The following is a 17028-nucleotide window of genomic DNA, read 5'->3' on the forward strand; positions in this document are numbered from 1 at the left end:
GATGCTGTGAGTTTCATTATCGATGTCAAAAATATCATCCGAGCATATTCAAACTTAAAACAACTTTTGGTTTTTGTGTCAACTTTCCCCGTGTTGGTGTTTGAAACTACTGAACAACAAAATGCTCAATATCACAGCGAAAATACTCACACAATCTAAGGATTTGCCAATTCCTAGTAGCAATTACATGAATAAACAACTTTTACCCAACTTTAACAAAATCAAAAATGGTTTTCTACTCTTTAGGCTCTGCTAAACCAAGGCGGGTATACCTAGGGATGATTCTAATGCAAACTATGGTATGAAATTATCTTAGTTTCATTCTGATTCTCATCTTTTACCCTTAGGCACATACACAGTTTACCAATTTCCTCTAAAAGTTTCTCAAATCTATATGCATCTCCTATAAGCACATCTGGTTATAAATCTCCTGTAGTTTACAAGTATTCCATGAATTAGTGGCTATCTAAGACTCATAAAACTATATGCAAATGAGTGGTAACCAACATTTGTGACTTTAAGCAAAATGGAATGAAATATTCCTGATTTTTTTAAAAAATGATTTGATATGCAGCAGTAGAATTCACCTTTGCTTACTTCTGATTTACGTGACCAGTGCCTTATCCATTGGGCAAAAAATTGACTATTGGTGGGAGATCTAATTCAAATAACTTGTAAATGAATTAATCAATTATAATCACCCATTTCCATTCTTATGAAATATCCTTTCTATAAACTCATAAACCTTACTAATTCATTGAAGCATTTCTATAATTCCTTGAATTAAAAGCAACAGTGATATCATCATACAACCCATCCAAATTGCATTTAGCCAAGTTAAACCTTATTTAAATGACTTCAAAGTAGACGAATCCATAAAATGGAGACATAAATTGATGACACAAACATAGTGTAAATACCCCTTTTTATTATCCTTTCAGATGACTAATACAATGACCAATAGAAATCAATTGAAAGCCCATAATAGATTGCTTTTTCTGTCATTTCAATATGTTATCAGAGAGTATAATTGGAAGCAAACTTAAAACACCTGCATACTATTGGACCGACTGAATGTACTTTTCTTGAGAAGCACAAAAATTCTACAAGTTTCGGATAATCACAATGCCTTAAAAACTCATTTATATAACATGAGTTGCAACAAGCAAAGGGCAATTGTGATTTGACAAGTTTCCAAGAAACAAAACACCATACAAGGGATAAAAATGAGCACAACAGAATGCCAAGCGCATCAAATATTCTTTAGGTACGCCTATTTCTGTTACTGCTGCAAATCATCAACTTTTGATTTGTCCCTCACTATTTCGAATCTTCAGAATACGTGGCTACCAAATAGGCCAACGAAGGGTTATTCTGTGGTGCTTCCAAATCAGTTTTTTCCTGCAATTTTTCACTGCTTTCACCTTGAGCAGGCAATATTACTTTTTCACCTTCTTCTTTTTTCAGATCTAGTGTTGATGTGTCAATGATCTGCACCTCACCCTTTTGTTCCTCATCATCATCTGAATCACCTTCTTCTAACTGCTCATCTGAAGGAATATCTGCCATACAGGTGTTAAACTGTGCATCATCAGGCCAACTGAATTGCAGGATATCATCTTTCTTCTTTAATATATAGTTAGCCTCTTTTTCAAGACCAACAAGCTCTTGTTTCAAAGAATCAAAAAATAACTAGACTTTAACCAATTCTTCTATCATGATGGCCCACTAGGCATGTCCCTTTTCATTTACAACTTTATTTATCCTTATGCAGAAAAGGTCATCCAATTCTTTACTCCATTCATCCTTATTTTTCAATTTATTCTTTCTATCCAAGGCACAAGGAACATATCAAATTTTTGATTCTTGTACTTGCTCAAATAAGAAACAATTTTCAGTTGCAGAGCAACTCTCCTGTTATCATAATCTAGCAGGTCATTAGTAACATCATACATTTTTTCAATATGGTCATGAGAAGACCTTATAACTGAATAACATAAAAGGGTGATATCTTTCTCCCTCTTTCCCCACTTATTAACAGTAGGCTTGAGGTTTTCATCATGGGTTTTCAGTTCCTCCCATATACTTATTACTCTTGCCAACTGATCATAGAATAAGGGCCATTCAATTTTATCTACTAAATACATTAGAGCCTTTCTAAGCTTATCCTCATACTGCATATTTAACTCTACATGTAAGGCCCATAGCTTATTTTTCTCTTCTTCAAAATCCTCAGCTGTGTAATATTCTAGCCTTTTGAGGTGTGTCTAGTATTTCTACAAGGGGGGTAGATTTAAAAGGTTCCACTAGAGGATAGGGATATGTTATTCTTAGCTTAGTGGACTTCCCCATTAACTTGTCTTCAAGCTCAACTCTCCTTTTTACCTCCTTATTATAAGCCTCAAGAATTGTTTCATATTTATTCTGTAACTCAATCATAGCCTGTTCCTCCTTCTTAGTAGTGGCCAAAAGAAACTTGGAAGAATCCACATTCTATTGTGTTGCCTACACATGTGAGGTATCAACAACTCTTCTCACAATTATGCTTCCCATCAATCTAGACTCATCTGGCTGTGATGATGTGGCTCTGGATCCTCTTCTCAATGACCAGCTGACCAATGCAGCTTGATCTTCAATGAATGCAGTGCCTTGAAAGTCCCCTTTATTTTGATCTTGCAAAGTCAGTTTATTTGAAATAGAATTGAAAACTAAGGCATCAACAATATCCGAATTTGGTAACAATAAAATGTTAGATGCCTTCACCATTTGTCTTCCATCCTTAGGGCTTATATTCTGAAATTCTTTTATCATTTCTTCTTTTGTTTGGTTCTAGATGGAAGCTTCATCCATTTTTGGATGCTTTGTTTTCAACCTTTTACATTTCTCCTAAAAATAATGCATGTTTTCCCTCCATGCAAACTGCTGAAAAGCCCTAGATTTCACAAAACTATCATCAGCCAAAAATTGATGACTTGCCTGTTCTAACACAGGGTCCAATTCCCTGCCTCTATAGTCTGCTATAGTTAGATCCAAACTTGGGAGGGGAGGTTCTAGAGGGTTACCTTCATCCAATTCTGCTTGAGTAATAAAGATGCCTCCCTGTGATCCCATTTGCTCAATTTTCTCACCTGTGAGTTGTTCTTCTCCAATTCTCAAAGGGGATTGAGTGGGTGAATATTCCTCAACTTGAGGCATCTTTTCTTTCATTACCTTCTGCCGCTTGGGACTAGGCTCATCAGGTCTCTCCTCTTGTGCTGTACTGGTGGATCCTATTATTTGCTTGCCCTTATCTACATGAGCCCTTTTATTTTGAATTATAGTGTAACTAGGCTTCTTTTGTACAATTATTTGACCAGCTCCTATATTAGGAGTGAAAGCCAACCTCCTCATGACTTCTCTGGCCTTATCAGGATAAGAATCAATAAAAAATTGTTTCTTCTCATTCATAGCTTCCATTATTTCAGGGAAGTTACTCATGAGCTTATTTATTCTGTTAGCCTCTGTATTAGGATTATCTAAAGGACTATATTTTTGATCAAAACAATGAATAAATTCTAGGACCTGGGAGTAAACTCTCCATTTTTCTTTTTTAGTCTCCTACTCCTGCAATGAGAATTCATTCCTTATAATGTCCTCTGGATAATATGAATCATGTTTGACCTGTCCCAGCTTAATTCTATGCCTCAAGGTCTAATTAAAAAATCCCTTAGAATCATAAAAATGGGGATGGGAGACAGCCATCAGATACTGATCCAAAATTTTATGCAAAAAGAGCCAACCCCCTTTGGTAATTACAAATTGATGGGCCACTGTGCAGGTAGGGAAAATTGACCCAGTTGCCTCTTCAACAAAAACATTTCTTCTACTCCTCCTAATTTCCACAAAAACTTCAGCCATTCCTACCTTCAAAGGTACTTGGTAAGGCAAGACATGTGGACTCCCTTTAAAACCATAGATTCTGAAAATCGTAGAAACAGGGTAAGGAAGGATATCTACCCAATTGTGTGAAACTTTCAAGTTATGGGGTTTTTCCATAGGTCTAAGGAGGTCCATTAATACCTTAGGGATTCTAGGATTGTCTCTTAATATGAGGAATCTCAATTTAGAAGCAAAATACCTATCAAATCTGACAAAACTGGCATTATTTCCATCCCAGGTCATATCTACACTCCACAATTGGACTGGCAGTGCTTCCCCATTCTCCTCTCTATTAAATTCCATCTCATTACCAAAATATGTCACCCCCTTGAACAAAAACATATGCATTAATAGAGAATAGTAGCCAAAAGTTTTCTCCACTTTGCCCTTCGCAATTCCAACTAAACCAATGTGAATTTCTTCAGCCAAAAAGGAGGCAAAATCAAAGATAACATCTACACTGAAAGAAGAAATTTGAACCATCATATACATAAGGCCAATGGGCATGAAATCCTGCTCATCTTCGCCAAAAAATGGCACAGGGTCCTGTATATCTCTACAGCCCTAGAAGTGAAAAGACTCTTCTTAAAAGGTTCTCTAGAGGCTGCAATAATTATTGGCAGAGTTCCTATTATACCAATGTGTGCCCTCAGTTCACCTCCCCTAATTACATCCTTCTTTGCTTTTTATTCATTCTCTAATTTTGGCAAATTGATTGGCACATGGTAATCTAACAATGGTTCTAGATAAAAACCTCTCTAATTTCTCTAGGACTAATTGAGATAAGAGGAATGCCATCATTTCTTCTCACCACCCTAATAGCTTGGTCATAATTCTTGGCAATGGCTTCAAGTAAATCATAATCCATGAAAACACTTGGAACTACTAGCTCTCCCAAATCAAAATTCGAGACACTAGCATGTGGGGCAAACAAATTACTTTCTGAAAACCACTTTTTAAACAAGACAAGACTAGTTTGTGTAGTTGTCCCATCCCTAACCCAATTCCCCTTGTCATATAGGCCATCAACAATCTTAAGCCTAGGGTTTAAGGAAATTAACTTTTTAACTTGTGTAGGCTCTGTAGTGGATTCTGGGAGTATTTCTAACAAATCATCGTGGACATTCCTATCCATTTAATTAACTTGCCCAGAAAATGCTTTCTTAGGAGGCATCTTGATAGTAATGAAAGGAGTTGGAATGCTACAGAGGTTGTAATATGAGTACTTACTTGATTTTTTGAACCTGTTCTTCTTTGAACCTTTGCAATTGCTCTCAAACAGATGCAGAGTTAGTTCATGTTTGTACCAAGCTAAACACAATATGATCAACAGGCTCTTGTGCTGAGAAAATGTGAAATCTTTATTTGTGTGGGACTAGAACTAATGAAAATCTCCTATATTATACTCTGTTTCTCCCACATGCGAAGCTTTCATTCATCATAAATGCGCAGAATAGAAAAATAGAGTGGCATTGCACTTCCTTTTAAATTTGCCCCATTGATCCTTGAAAAATCCTACGATCCAGGAATGAAAACAAGGTTGACTCACTTTTCTTTGTAGCACGCTAGCAGTCAAACCAATAAACTACCTCTATCTATATCTTTCCTTCAATGCTGGCATTTCATCCTGGGCCCATTGATGATTGGGGATACGTGTCATCAAGTCGCTACCTCGCTATGCGTAACTTTCGAGCATCTTGCCATAGCGAGTATGCGACAATCACTGATTTTACTTTGATTGTGTGGCAGATATTTGAAATAGCTTTTAAGAGAACAATGGTGGGTCCCTCGTTTGCTAACTCACTATACATAACCTTTGCACATCTTTTCATAGCGAGTTAATGAGTATCGTTGATCCATGCTTAATCTGACGATCAGAATTCTTTATATGTTTTATACATGGGGAGTGGGTCTAGGTACTGCTATTGCTGAGCTGGCTTAACATGCTGGCACACACATATATATGATTTAATCTCTTAATGACATCATATGTTGTTGGCCTTGTTGCGTTTGTTACTTTCAAGTAGGTCGCTACATCGATACCGACAAAATTACTAAGTATCTGTCTAGTGATATAGCGAGTTTCAACGAATCTAGAATTTTTGGCTTATAGATGCTCAGTAAGATGCCACTGTGTCATTTAATCTGCACAACTCAACTTTATCAAGTCACTAATTCGGGGCCCACCTTTGAGGATTTTCTATTACATACCAACCTTTTGACCAGTCACTACATCGCTACCAGCGAAATTACCAACTATCCAGCTAGCGATATAGTGACCTCCCGGTACCCATCAAAACTAGCACTAGGAAATAAAAGTATGAGTGACACAACTTGCACAAAAATAAAAGCAAAGCTTGCACAATATTTTCCTCAGGATCCTCAAAATCATTCCTTATTATAAAAGAACGTTGTCTTTTGCAATGATCGGGCCCTCGCTATATCGCTACCAAAAAATTGGTATTATTCTGGCTAGCGATATAGTGAACTTCAATGAATTCTCAATTCTGGTGACAAAAAACAAAAACACACTGATTGCAAACTTACCAATTAATACTAGTGTCAGATAAGGTAGTTGTGCACATTTATAAGACTGCATGGGAATTTTCGTGGTCACGTCAACCTTTAAAAGAACACTTCCTTTTTCAAAATTCGGGCACTCACTACATCGCCACTGATAATTTCGATAGTGACTTAGCGAATTGCCGGAGAAACTTGAACTCTGGTGACACCATGTGCAAGTTTTTTCACGTGCATTTCTTCTTAAAACTGACAAGCCTGGGACATAGCACGTGGTCATAATATCTTCATGTTGACACATTTCTCGGTGCTGGACTTCACTTTTTAGTATCACACATTAGTTCTCCAATGGTCACTGCCTCGCTAGGTGTATTATTTGAGCATCTTGTTATAGCAAGTATGCAACAACCGTAGATTCAAAAAAAGATCCAACAGTAGGATAAAACCCTTTTCAAAAGGACTCAACAAAGACCTCAAATCAGGTGGGAAGAATATTCACTTATCCCCCTTTTTTAAAAACTTTTGCGCCAGGATAAAATTTAAAAGGCATGACCTAGGGTTTTATAGATTTTGAAAAAATATCAAAATACGAGACCAAAACCTAAAACCCTAGGACCTAACAAAACAACACAAATTTGATTTTTTCACCATGATTTTTTTAAAAAGAAGCTAGTTATGTAAAAATCAGACCAACGCCCCACATCCATCCCACCTGTGCCAAAATAAGGGCTCTGTAATGCGAAATGGACATATATCAAAATATCAAAGACTTAACAGTTGGAAGGACTCTATTATGAAAGACCAAATAGGGTTTTTGAACTATTGACCCCATAGAAACATGGTCTCCCAAGATGTAAGAATAGGATATGCTATGCACAAGACAAACTATGTAGATGTGCTTTTAAAACATTGAACTAAAATACACTATGGAACATGTCCTGGCTTTATATTCTTTGATTTGTGTTTTCTCCCCCTATACCAAAATAAGGGCTTTGAAATGAAAAATGGACATATATCAAAATATCAAAGATTTAACAGTTGGAAGGACTCTATTATGGAAGACGAAATAGGTTTTTTGAACTGTTGGCCCCATAGAAATGTTCTCTCCCAAGATGCAAGAGGATACACTATGTGCAAGATGAACTATGTACATGTGCTCTTAAAATTATTGAACTAAAAGACACTATGGAATATGTCCTGGCTTTATATTCTTTGATTTGTGTTTTGTGTGCATGTAGCAATTGTAGGTTTCAGTAACCCTTATTCAACTATGCCATGGCCAAGGAAGAATAGTCACACATTTATTTTTTTGCAATGAGAAGTATAGGTCACATTTTGTGATGATAGTGGGTGATTTTAATGAAATAAATGATTGCATATTGGTGTTTATATTTTGCAATACATTTGTATGGGGTTCCTTCACAAAACTTGGAATAGATTTGGTGTCATGCCAACAACCATGCAAATAATGAGGAGGAGGAGGAGTTGGGTAGCTCCAATAATTTGCATTGGCAACATTAAGCCACTAAGCTTTTAAAGGGTTACGATTGATGAAGAATATAGATAGTTGACACCTTCAAAAGACTGGCCAAATTCAAATCAATAAACTCCATTTTCTTCTCAAAGAAGAAGGAAGCCTACTCTATGATGTCGAGATGCATTTGTAAAGTTAAATTCAAATTACCATAGAAGTCTTGCAAATTGTTCTTCATGTTCAATATAAAATATTATATTTGGGATTTTGAATCAATCATATTGTTAGTTTTTTAATGATTGTTATGGCCAATAATTTATTTAATTTTTTTGACAATTATTCCATAGTCATTACATGTACAGTTTAAGTAGGTCTAGCATTAAATTATTATTTTTCGTAGATAATGAGAGAATTCTTACATTTGAGTTATGTGTCATTTAGTATTTGTGAAGGAAAGGTGAAGTTGGAAATATATTTAATATGCTAGGTGGAAGCTTACTATTATGTATATGCTCAATTATAGGGTGTTTTTTAACCATACCATAACATGTGACCCTCCTTTCCATGGAGATAGAAAGTATGTTTTTGTGGTAATTGGTATATTTCTTACTTTATTTGGTGGATTTTTTTTTGGTAGGTAACATTGTTGGTGTTATATTAATATTAAAGAGAGATTACAATATTGAGGTATGGCCATGTACCATACTGCCTTAAATCTACCCATTCCCAGGCCATACATATGACAATACACAAAAAAAAGAGTATGAACACTCTATCAAAAGCCAAGACCACCCAACCCATATACAAAAAAGAACCACAAATAAAAAAGACCAGGGTATCTACATGCAAACGTCAAAGTCACCACCATCTTCTATTGCTACTCTTTAAACCAGCATGCTTCTTCCTCGTGTGTGAATGTTGGTGTTGCGTGATCATCCAACACTGAAATTCCTTGCCTACCCCGACAACACTTGCCACTATCATCCTCCTCTACTTCAATCAATGAGGCATCCACCCATGCTCCCTTTGATGTATAAGCACCCCCCTCTTGTTGGTTCTTCTTCGCTAGTTGGTGGCGCAATTATTTCCTTGGAGCTAGCGTACTCTTCTTAGTGTAGCCTTCATGAAGTCTCGTTTGCTCTCCACTGACACCCAAATTCGCTCAATCGAGAACTCCACAATCTTTCTCTAACCCTCCTCTGCTTTAGGGAGATGCACACCTTGTGGATTTGCGAAGGACCACACAACCAGTGGCTAAACTGATGAATCCCCACCACCAATTAGCCTCCAAGGCTCTACTCCCATCTCAATACCCACACCCAGGATAGCTCATTCAATTATGTCTTCTAGCCCCAAAAGCCATTGCATATCCACACTATCTACAACAACACGATGAATCTCCTCCTTCATTTCCCTCACCATCAATGCAAGTGCTAAAAATAGAGACACCATGTCCAAGTTTGATCTTCGCCTCCAAAATGCATCTGGGTACTCTGGCCCAAACATCTATAGCACTCCCTCCAAAAAAGATGGATCATCAAAAACAAATATGTTCTTGAGATGCCACGTAGTAATCTAGCCCTCATAAGCTTGCATCTAGTTATTAGAGCCCAAAGTGAAATTTGCCTCCATAACTGACACCTTTTGAAATAAATGAGTATGACTTGCCTTCTGTGTGAATTTAACCACCTTGGGATTCTCTAGAAACAAGCAACACTGGAGTACCGAGGAATGAATACACACAAACTGGCATGCATGAAGGATTGGGTATCTCTGCATTCTGTAAAATGATTAATGTCATCAGAGGTAGGAGTCATGATGCCTTCCCCATGAAATGGCTAAGTTGAAAAGTTTTTTTTTTTTTTTTTTAAATGATTAAAATGGAGAAAACAAATAATTCTCTCTTTAATCTAATACAAGGTGTCGTAGGTCCTCAAAATTTTCATTTTGAGTACCCATTGCTGCATTAGCACCCATGTTGGCTAACATGTCTGCCACCATGTTCACTTCTCAGAATGAATGAGAGACCCTAAAGTCATCAAAATCTAGAAGCAACTCTTTGGTCCGTTGAATATATTTATCAAGGTGTCAGGCTTTTATCCTCCCTTTCTTTATGCCATTTATGATTATCTCTGAATCCCCTTCCAAATGGACTCTTCTAATGCCAATTTTGGCTCCTAATACCAGAGCCTCTTTGGTTGCATGACATTCGACAATATTATTTGTGCCATCCTGTAGCTGTTTGGCAACAAATATGAGAGTATTGCCCATATGATCTCTTGCAACACAACCACACCCTGAGATCCTCGGGTTTCCCCTAGCTGCCCCATCAAAATTAATCTTGACCCATCCTTCCTTTGGTGGTGTCCAACACACCTTTGGCCTATCTTTAATAGAATTAACCCTACCAAGCCCATAATTAGGTCATTATTTGGTGGATTTTTATTATGTAATAATCTATTAATAAGAGTAGTTATTGAGTTTTATATATATTTATTAATATTGAGTTAAATATATATTTATTAGTATTTAAGTTATCTATATTTACATACAATCATTGTTAGTGTATTTTCTTTTGATCTTTTTTACATTCATTTCTAGGTTCATTATTATTTTTCTTCTATTTTACATTTCTGTACCAACCTTTTCTTAACTCCAAATATTACACCATCATGAAATGATATTGTTATGAGGATTAAAACTCAACTATTGTCATATAACTTGTTTGTGAAAGTGATCATAATGATTGACTTTGTATTGTTCAACATTTTCCAAAATAAAATTAGAGGGGTGTATACACTTAAAAGTTGTCAAGTTAATTAATTAAATATTTTAATATTTAATTAATAAAACCTAATAAATTATTCAATTTGTCAATTCACTTTTTCCTTAATTAATTAAATATTATATATTTAATTAATACTTTTTCTTGTATTAGCTTTTATAAATTATTCAATTTATTAAGTTAGTTCACTTGCTAATAATTAATTAAATATTTCTATATTTAATTAATATTATTCATCTATTAGTATTAATATATTTTTTAATTTATTAAACTGATGGGGACACAACCCAAGAACATAATGGACACAACAGAAAAGGGGAAATTATATTAACTGAGAAAATAAGCTAGTACAATAGTACAAGGAAAATAAACTTCAAAACATGCCCTAAGGGCTTACAATAGCATAAATCTAGAGATGATTTCTCCTTTCAGTACCTCCTCTCAAACTCCACTCCGAACTGCCTTTTACAATGCCAAAAATCTCCTTAAATAGACCCCGGAGGGTTAAGGACTAGGAGTACATTCTAGAAAGTTCTAGTAGGCATCCACCGACGAAATAGAAGGTTCCAGAAGCTGCGGTAGAAGTCGGCACAAATCTAGAAGAATCCAAAAACGGTAACCAAACTTTCGGGAGGCATAACTTTTGAACCGTAGCTCTGATTGACAAACCGTTTACATTTCTGGAAAGTCTCGAAGTGCTCTATAGCCCTGTGGATGAGCTTTTCTCATCTCCCATTTTTCGGCCCTTTTTGAGGTCATTTAATGCCCCTAACCTGACTTTGAAGCATTCTTAGGAGGTCTCCAAAACCCGAAAAACTGCAATAACTTTCAAACCGTGGGGCCTATTGACCTGATTCTTTTTCTGAAATGCTCTAAATCACGATTACATTCATATGGCCAATTCACACCTTCTAGTTTACCAAAATGATGGCCCAATTACATGCTCCTATTTTTTCAAGATTTTCTAACACACTGATAGTGGAACTGTGAGAGTTGGAACCTTTATTTGACCCAAATGGGTATCCAAAAATGAAAACACATGAAACAGAAACTAAGTCTAAGTACAATTTTTTTTGGGTGACACAGGATTGCCCTTATACCTCTGGATGCTCCTGCATCATAAACTAATTCACCTAAGTCAATCATATTATTCTAAGTCTCTCAAATGATTTTATCAAGTAATTTATTTAAATTACTTAATTATCTACTCACGCAAATGACTAAGTCTTTCAGTCCACTTAACCAGTCAAAGTCATGTGCCACTTCATAGTTGCACCAATAATTAATTTTAATTAATGATTAAAAATCCTATTTATCCTCACCCATGTGTCCTATTTTATGGGATTAAAAGAGGAGATGTGGCCTTGATTAACTCAACCTCTAAGACACATCTCTCTGGGAGACTAAGTTCTCTTCCTCTTCCTCTACTAACTTGGAGTCAATCAATCCACCTCATGTAATCAACAAGGGCTTATGAGACACTTGTCCTTGGAGTTTTCTCTAGAGCTAGAGTCCTCTAAAAAGGTCTTGATGAGATGACTGCCAAATGTCTTTCTTTTCCCTAATTTTCCTCTCATAACTCAACTAAATCCTTGATTTCCTCCATCTCTTCAATCAAGTCAATCTCATCTGTTTATGTGTCCTTAATTACCTCTTCACCATAAGATGTTGCCACCTAGGCTAGGGTTTGTCCAAAGTCTATAAAAGGAACCTTTATCTCCTCATTTCAACATCTAGATTCATACTCAATTTTAGCATTTCAAATTAGCATTAGAAGCATTCTCAAGCAATATATCATCCATTTTCATAGTTCATTTGCATCATCATCCATCTTCATCACTTATTTATTTTATGATCATTCCATTTGATCTTGTATTGAAGTTCATAAATCTCCAACATCTTGAAGCAATCATGTAGAAGGGAGCTGATCAAATTCTGAGGGCTCACAAATCAAGAAGACTCAAGACTAGGAGGACAATGGAGGCATGTTGCATATGGTAAGGAAAGGTAAAGATTTCATTTTGATTTGCAATCCTTCATTGTATGTGTGTTTATTAGCCTAGATTTGATATTCAAGCATTGACACATAAATTTGCATACATCTTTTGCACCCACCATGGGGCCCTACCCCATTTTAACCAATATTTATTTTTCTCTTTTTAACAAGTTTCCATTTTTTGGAAAGTTTCTATTTTTAGTAGGTTTTCATTTTTGGAAAGTTTCTATTTTTAGCAAGTTTCCATTTCAAGAAAGTTTCTATTTTTAGTAGCTTTCCATTTTTGGAAAGTTTCTATTTTAGTAGGTTTCCATTTCGATAAAGTTTCCATTTTTAGCAAGTTTCTATTTCAAGAAAGTTTCTATTTTGAGAAAGTTTATGTTTTGAGAAAGTTTCCATTTTTAACAAGTTTCCATTCTTGGAAAGTTTCCATTTTAAGCAAGTTTCCATGTTTGGAAAGTTTTGATTTTTAGCAAGTTTCTATTTTGGGAAGGTTTCTATTTTTAGCAAGTTTCTATTTTCAGTAAGTTTCCATTTCAGGAATGTTTCCATTTATAGCAAGTTTTCCGTTTAGAGAAATTTTTCATTTTTAGTAGGTTTCCATTTCGGGAAAGTTTTTCCAAAGTTTTTTTTAGATTTCTAACATTTTAACTAGTTGTTGTTTGTTCTTGTAGCTTTCTAGGTTTGTTTTGCAGGACATTGTGTCAAAGGCCCCTCAAAAACATATTTGATTGACCCTTTGTTTGCAGGTTGCTATAACAGGTTGTTAAATGAAAACCATAACCTTCATTTGGGCTTAAAATACAACATGCTTTTCATTTTTTGTGTATCTTCTTTAAATTAGATCATTGTGTCAATTGTGTCTTATGGGCTCGCCACGTTCTATGTTTACCCAATTTTAGTACGAAGAAGTATCCTCTCCCCTTTTCATTCATGGATCCTGGGTGTAAGAGAAAATTTGGACTAATCTTTAGAGGGCATGCCTCCTGAGAATGGCTTTAGCATAGCTAGTGAGAGGGAATGACCCAAGTGGTAATGGGCTAATGCCAAGCTCTTCTGATCCACTATAAATAAAAATCCAATAGGATGAAAGTTTCATGGAGTGGTTGTAATATTGTTATGTCAGGATGTGATTCTCTCTTAGTACTTACGTGGTGTGTTAAAATCTAGGGAGCATAACCTCCATGATAGACTAGGGATCCCCTTAACGAGTATAAGTTGTTGAATGCATAACCTTCCAAATAGATGCACTTACTAAATACTGTGTTATAGATTGCCAAAAATTCTTCTATCTGCTAGCACTAAGGGTTCCTAAAGACATCCCACACCTCTTGTGGTGTTGTGGAGTAGTGGTTCCTTGGGATTTCATCACCCTTGGAATTTGTAGCTTGGTGTGCTTGAGAAGTGAGTGCACTGTAAGGGGGAGCCTATGCCTCCAAGCTACCATTCTATTCACACTGAGTTAGCATGTCTAGACCTATTCCAAGTGGGAATTCAATAGATACAGTCCTGACCAACCTAGGATTGTGGTGTGTTTATGCATTATATTTTAGAAAAACTTTTAGGAATTCATCCTATTTTACGTGTGCATATCTTTCTTGCCAAAAATTAAAAAAACCAGAAAATCAGAAAAACAACAAAAAAAAACTAGAAAATAAAAAAAATAGAAAAACAACAAGAAAGAAAAAAGAAAAATAGAAAAGCAACCAAAAAAATCAGAAAAAAAAAAAATAGAGAGCATTCTGGGGTATACCCATTTGAGTTGTCCTTCCAATTTGATAATTTTTTTTTACAGCTTTTAGATAACAAAAAACAATTTGAGCCTCATTTTAATACTTCTAGTCTGCCATCCCAAAAATATGCATCCCTAAATTCCTAGTGTTGAACAAATTTTATCTTAGTGAGTTTCCTTATCAAGATTTATCATCCTTAATCTAGAAACTTACCTAGGTTTGACATTTTGAGACCTCTTTGTCTACATCATAGCAAGTTTCTATCTACTATAGACTTAGATTATCATTGTCTACATCTAAATTTTCAACATTTGAACAAAATCTTCAACCAACAATTTCCTCTTTTGCCATTATATGGTAGTTCAAACAAGAGCTCAAAAATTGAAAGCCCAACAACAACAAACCAACAAGGAAGAAACAAATACTTATGAGAATCCTTGGCCCACCAAAACTGTTAGGTCCTCTAGACAATCAAGGGATGATGAACCAACTAAAGTAGAGATTAAGAAAGCCATGAAAAGACCCTAGGTTTTAGAAAATAATGGAAATGATAATAAACCTGGATAAAGAGTGATATTTCATGGTACTTGCAAAACAAGGTGTCAAGCTTTCTACTGATTTTGACCTCAATCAACATAAGGACACATCTAGTGATCAAGAACTTCCTCAACAAGGATTAACCCCACAACATATTTTTCAACAAGGTTCAACCTCACAAGGTTATTTTCCATAAAGTGATCTTTTGCAACAAAATATTGCGCCTTCTCGAGGACTCATTCAACAAAGTTCCTCTTCTCAAAGTCCTTTATTAGGTGCAACATTGCAAGGGTTAATCTAGCCAAATAGTCCTCAACAAGATTTACCATTACAAGGACCTCCTCAACAAGGTTATACCCAACAAGGTCCTAGTCCTTGGCATTATTACTGTGCTAGGATAATTGGCATTATTCAATCTAAGAGGAGATGGTCATAAAATGTTATTCTATTTTAGCTTTCTCATTTTTAATGTCTAGTTTAATAAATGTATCAGGGAGAATTGACTATGCAAAAGGGATTGCAATATTTCTTCTGAAACCCTATATAAAACCTCCAATTTGTTGGAATTTATGGGACTCGGGGAATGGGAAAATCCATCTTAATGCTACAGGTATCATGTAATTCAAATTTTGACATATTTCAAAGAATATTAATCATGGTAAATTACTTAATCTAACCTCCTCTTATTGGGATTTCAAACAATTCAGACAGAAAGCATTCTGCTTAAAACAATAACTCAAATGCCATTGTTACCATACTCAAAATTATCAAGTTCAACTTCATAATTGCCTGAGATCACAAGCTCGAAATTATCCAAATTAGGGAAAAGAAAATATGAGAAAATCAAAAGATATGTGGACTTTGAACAAAATGGAAATAGACCTTTATTTTCTACCATAATGGATAAATTTTGGAGCTAGCTAAAGAAAAATGGTAATATGCATGTTTACCAACTAGTGGACTCTGACAAGGTCAATAATGAGAATTTTAAAACTAGTTAGTACTCAATTAATGAGTTATATATCTTTTCCAAATCATATAGATAAATTGGGTTCTCAAGAAATGATAATAGTAGATATCACTTTTTTGAAAGATGAAATTGGCAAAAAGCCTTGCATGGTTTTTAAGCCTCCTCTTGGGTATTTACTATGATTTCTAAAAAGGCTTACAACAAGGCTTGCAACAAGTATGATTCATTTGATCCTAGTAGTTGCAATAGCAAGAGAAGAGTTGATTTAATCCTCCTATTAGTAGTCTTATTATTTCTTCTCTACCTATGAGTGTTCTGCCTTCTTCGTTTCCTATCTCACAACCTTCATATAATAGTGTTACTTACACTTATCCTAATCCTCCTACTATGGTTCCTAATGTTCCACCTATAGAACTTTTTTATTCCAGCTAATTTTTACACTTTTCCTAGTGTGTCAAATGTGTCATTTCCACCTATTTCCTCTATTGATTCCACTATCATTAGTATTGCTCAATTTTTTTTCTTCCTTGCAACAATAGCTTGCTTCCTTTACTCAATCCAAGTTTAATGTGCCTACATGTGATATGGGTAGTCCTGCACAAAAATAATGCATACCAGGAAAGATGGGCAGAGTTTGCAATAAATTGCTCTCTGTACCACCTTTTTGCTGCCTCATAGGTTAACCTAAAAAAATGATCCGCCCTCAGGAGATGGAATACTCTCTCAATGTTATCAAGTTGTAGATTGAGAATGATCTCTCCTATAACACTCTTCACCACCCTTTCCTCTAGAACAAAGTGTTGTACAAGTGTCATTATGAGCTTTGAAGATTGTACTGAGATTGGGTGTGAAGCTATGTTTACCAACCTTGATCGGATTAATGTAGAAACCATAAGAGATCTCTCAGTGGGTTTGTTACATATCTTCAAGAATTCCCTCAAATCTGTGTGTCCTAACTTTGTATCTCTGATTTCAAAGTAATCATCATGAAACCTTGATTTCGCTAGAGGAACACCTTGGAACTTGAAGACAACAAGTTTTGGTGTCATTTTCTTGCCTGATGAAGTTGCAATTATATCTACACAAAAGGGCACC

The sequence above is a fragment of the Cupressus sempervirens genome, chromosome 5 (assembly GCF_028749045.1).
Source record: "Cupressus sempervirens isolate cs-2001-9-10 chromosome 5, ASM2874904v1, whole genome shotgun sequence".
NCBI classification, from domain to species: Eukaryota; Viridiplantae; Streptophyta; class Pinopsida; order Cupressales; family Cupressaceae; genus Cupressus; species Cupressus sempervirens.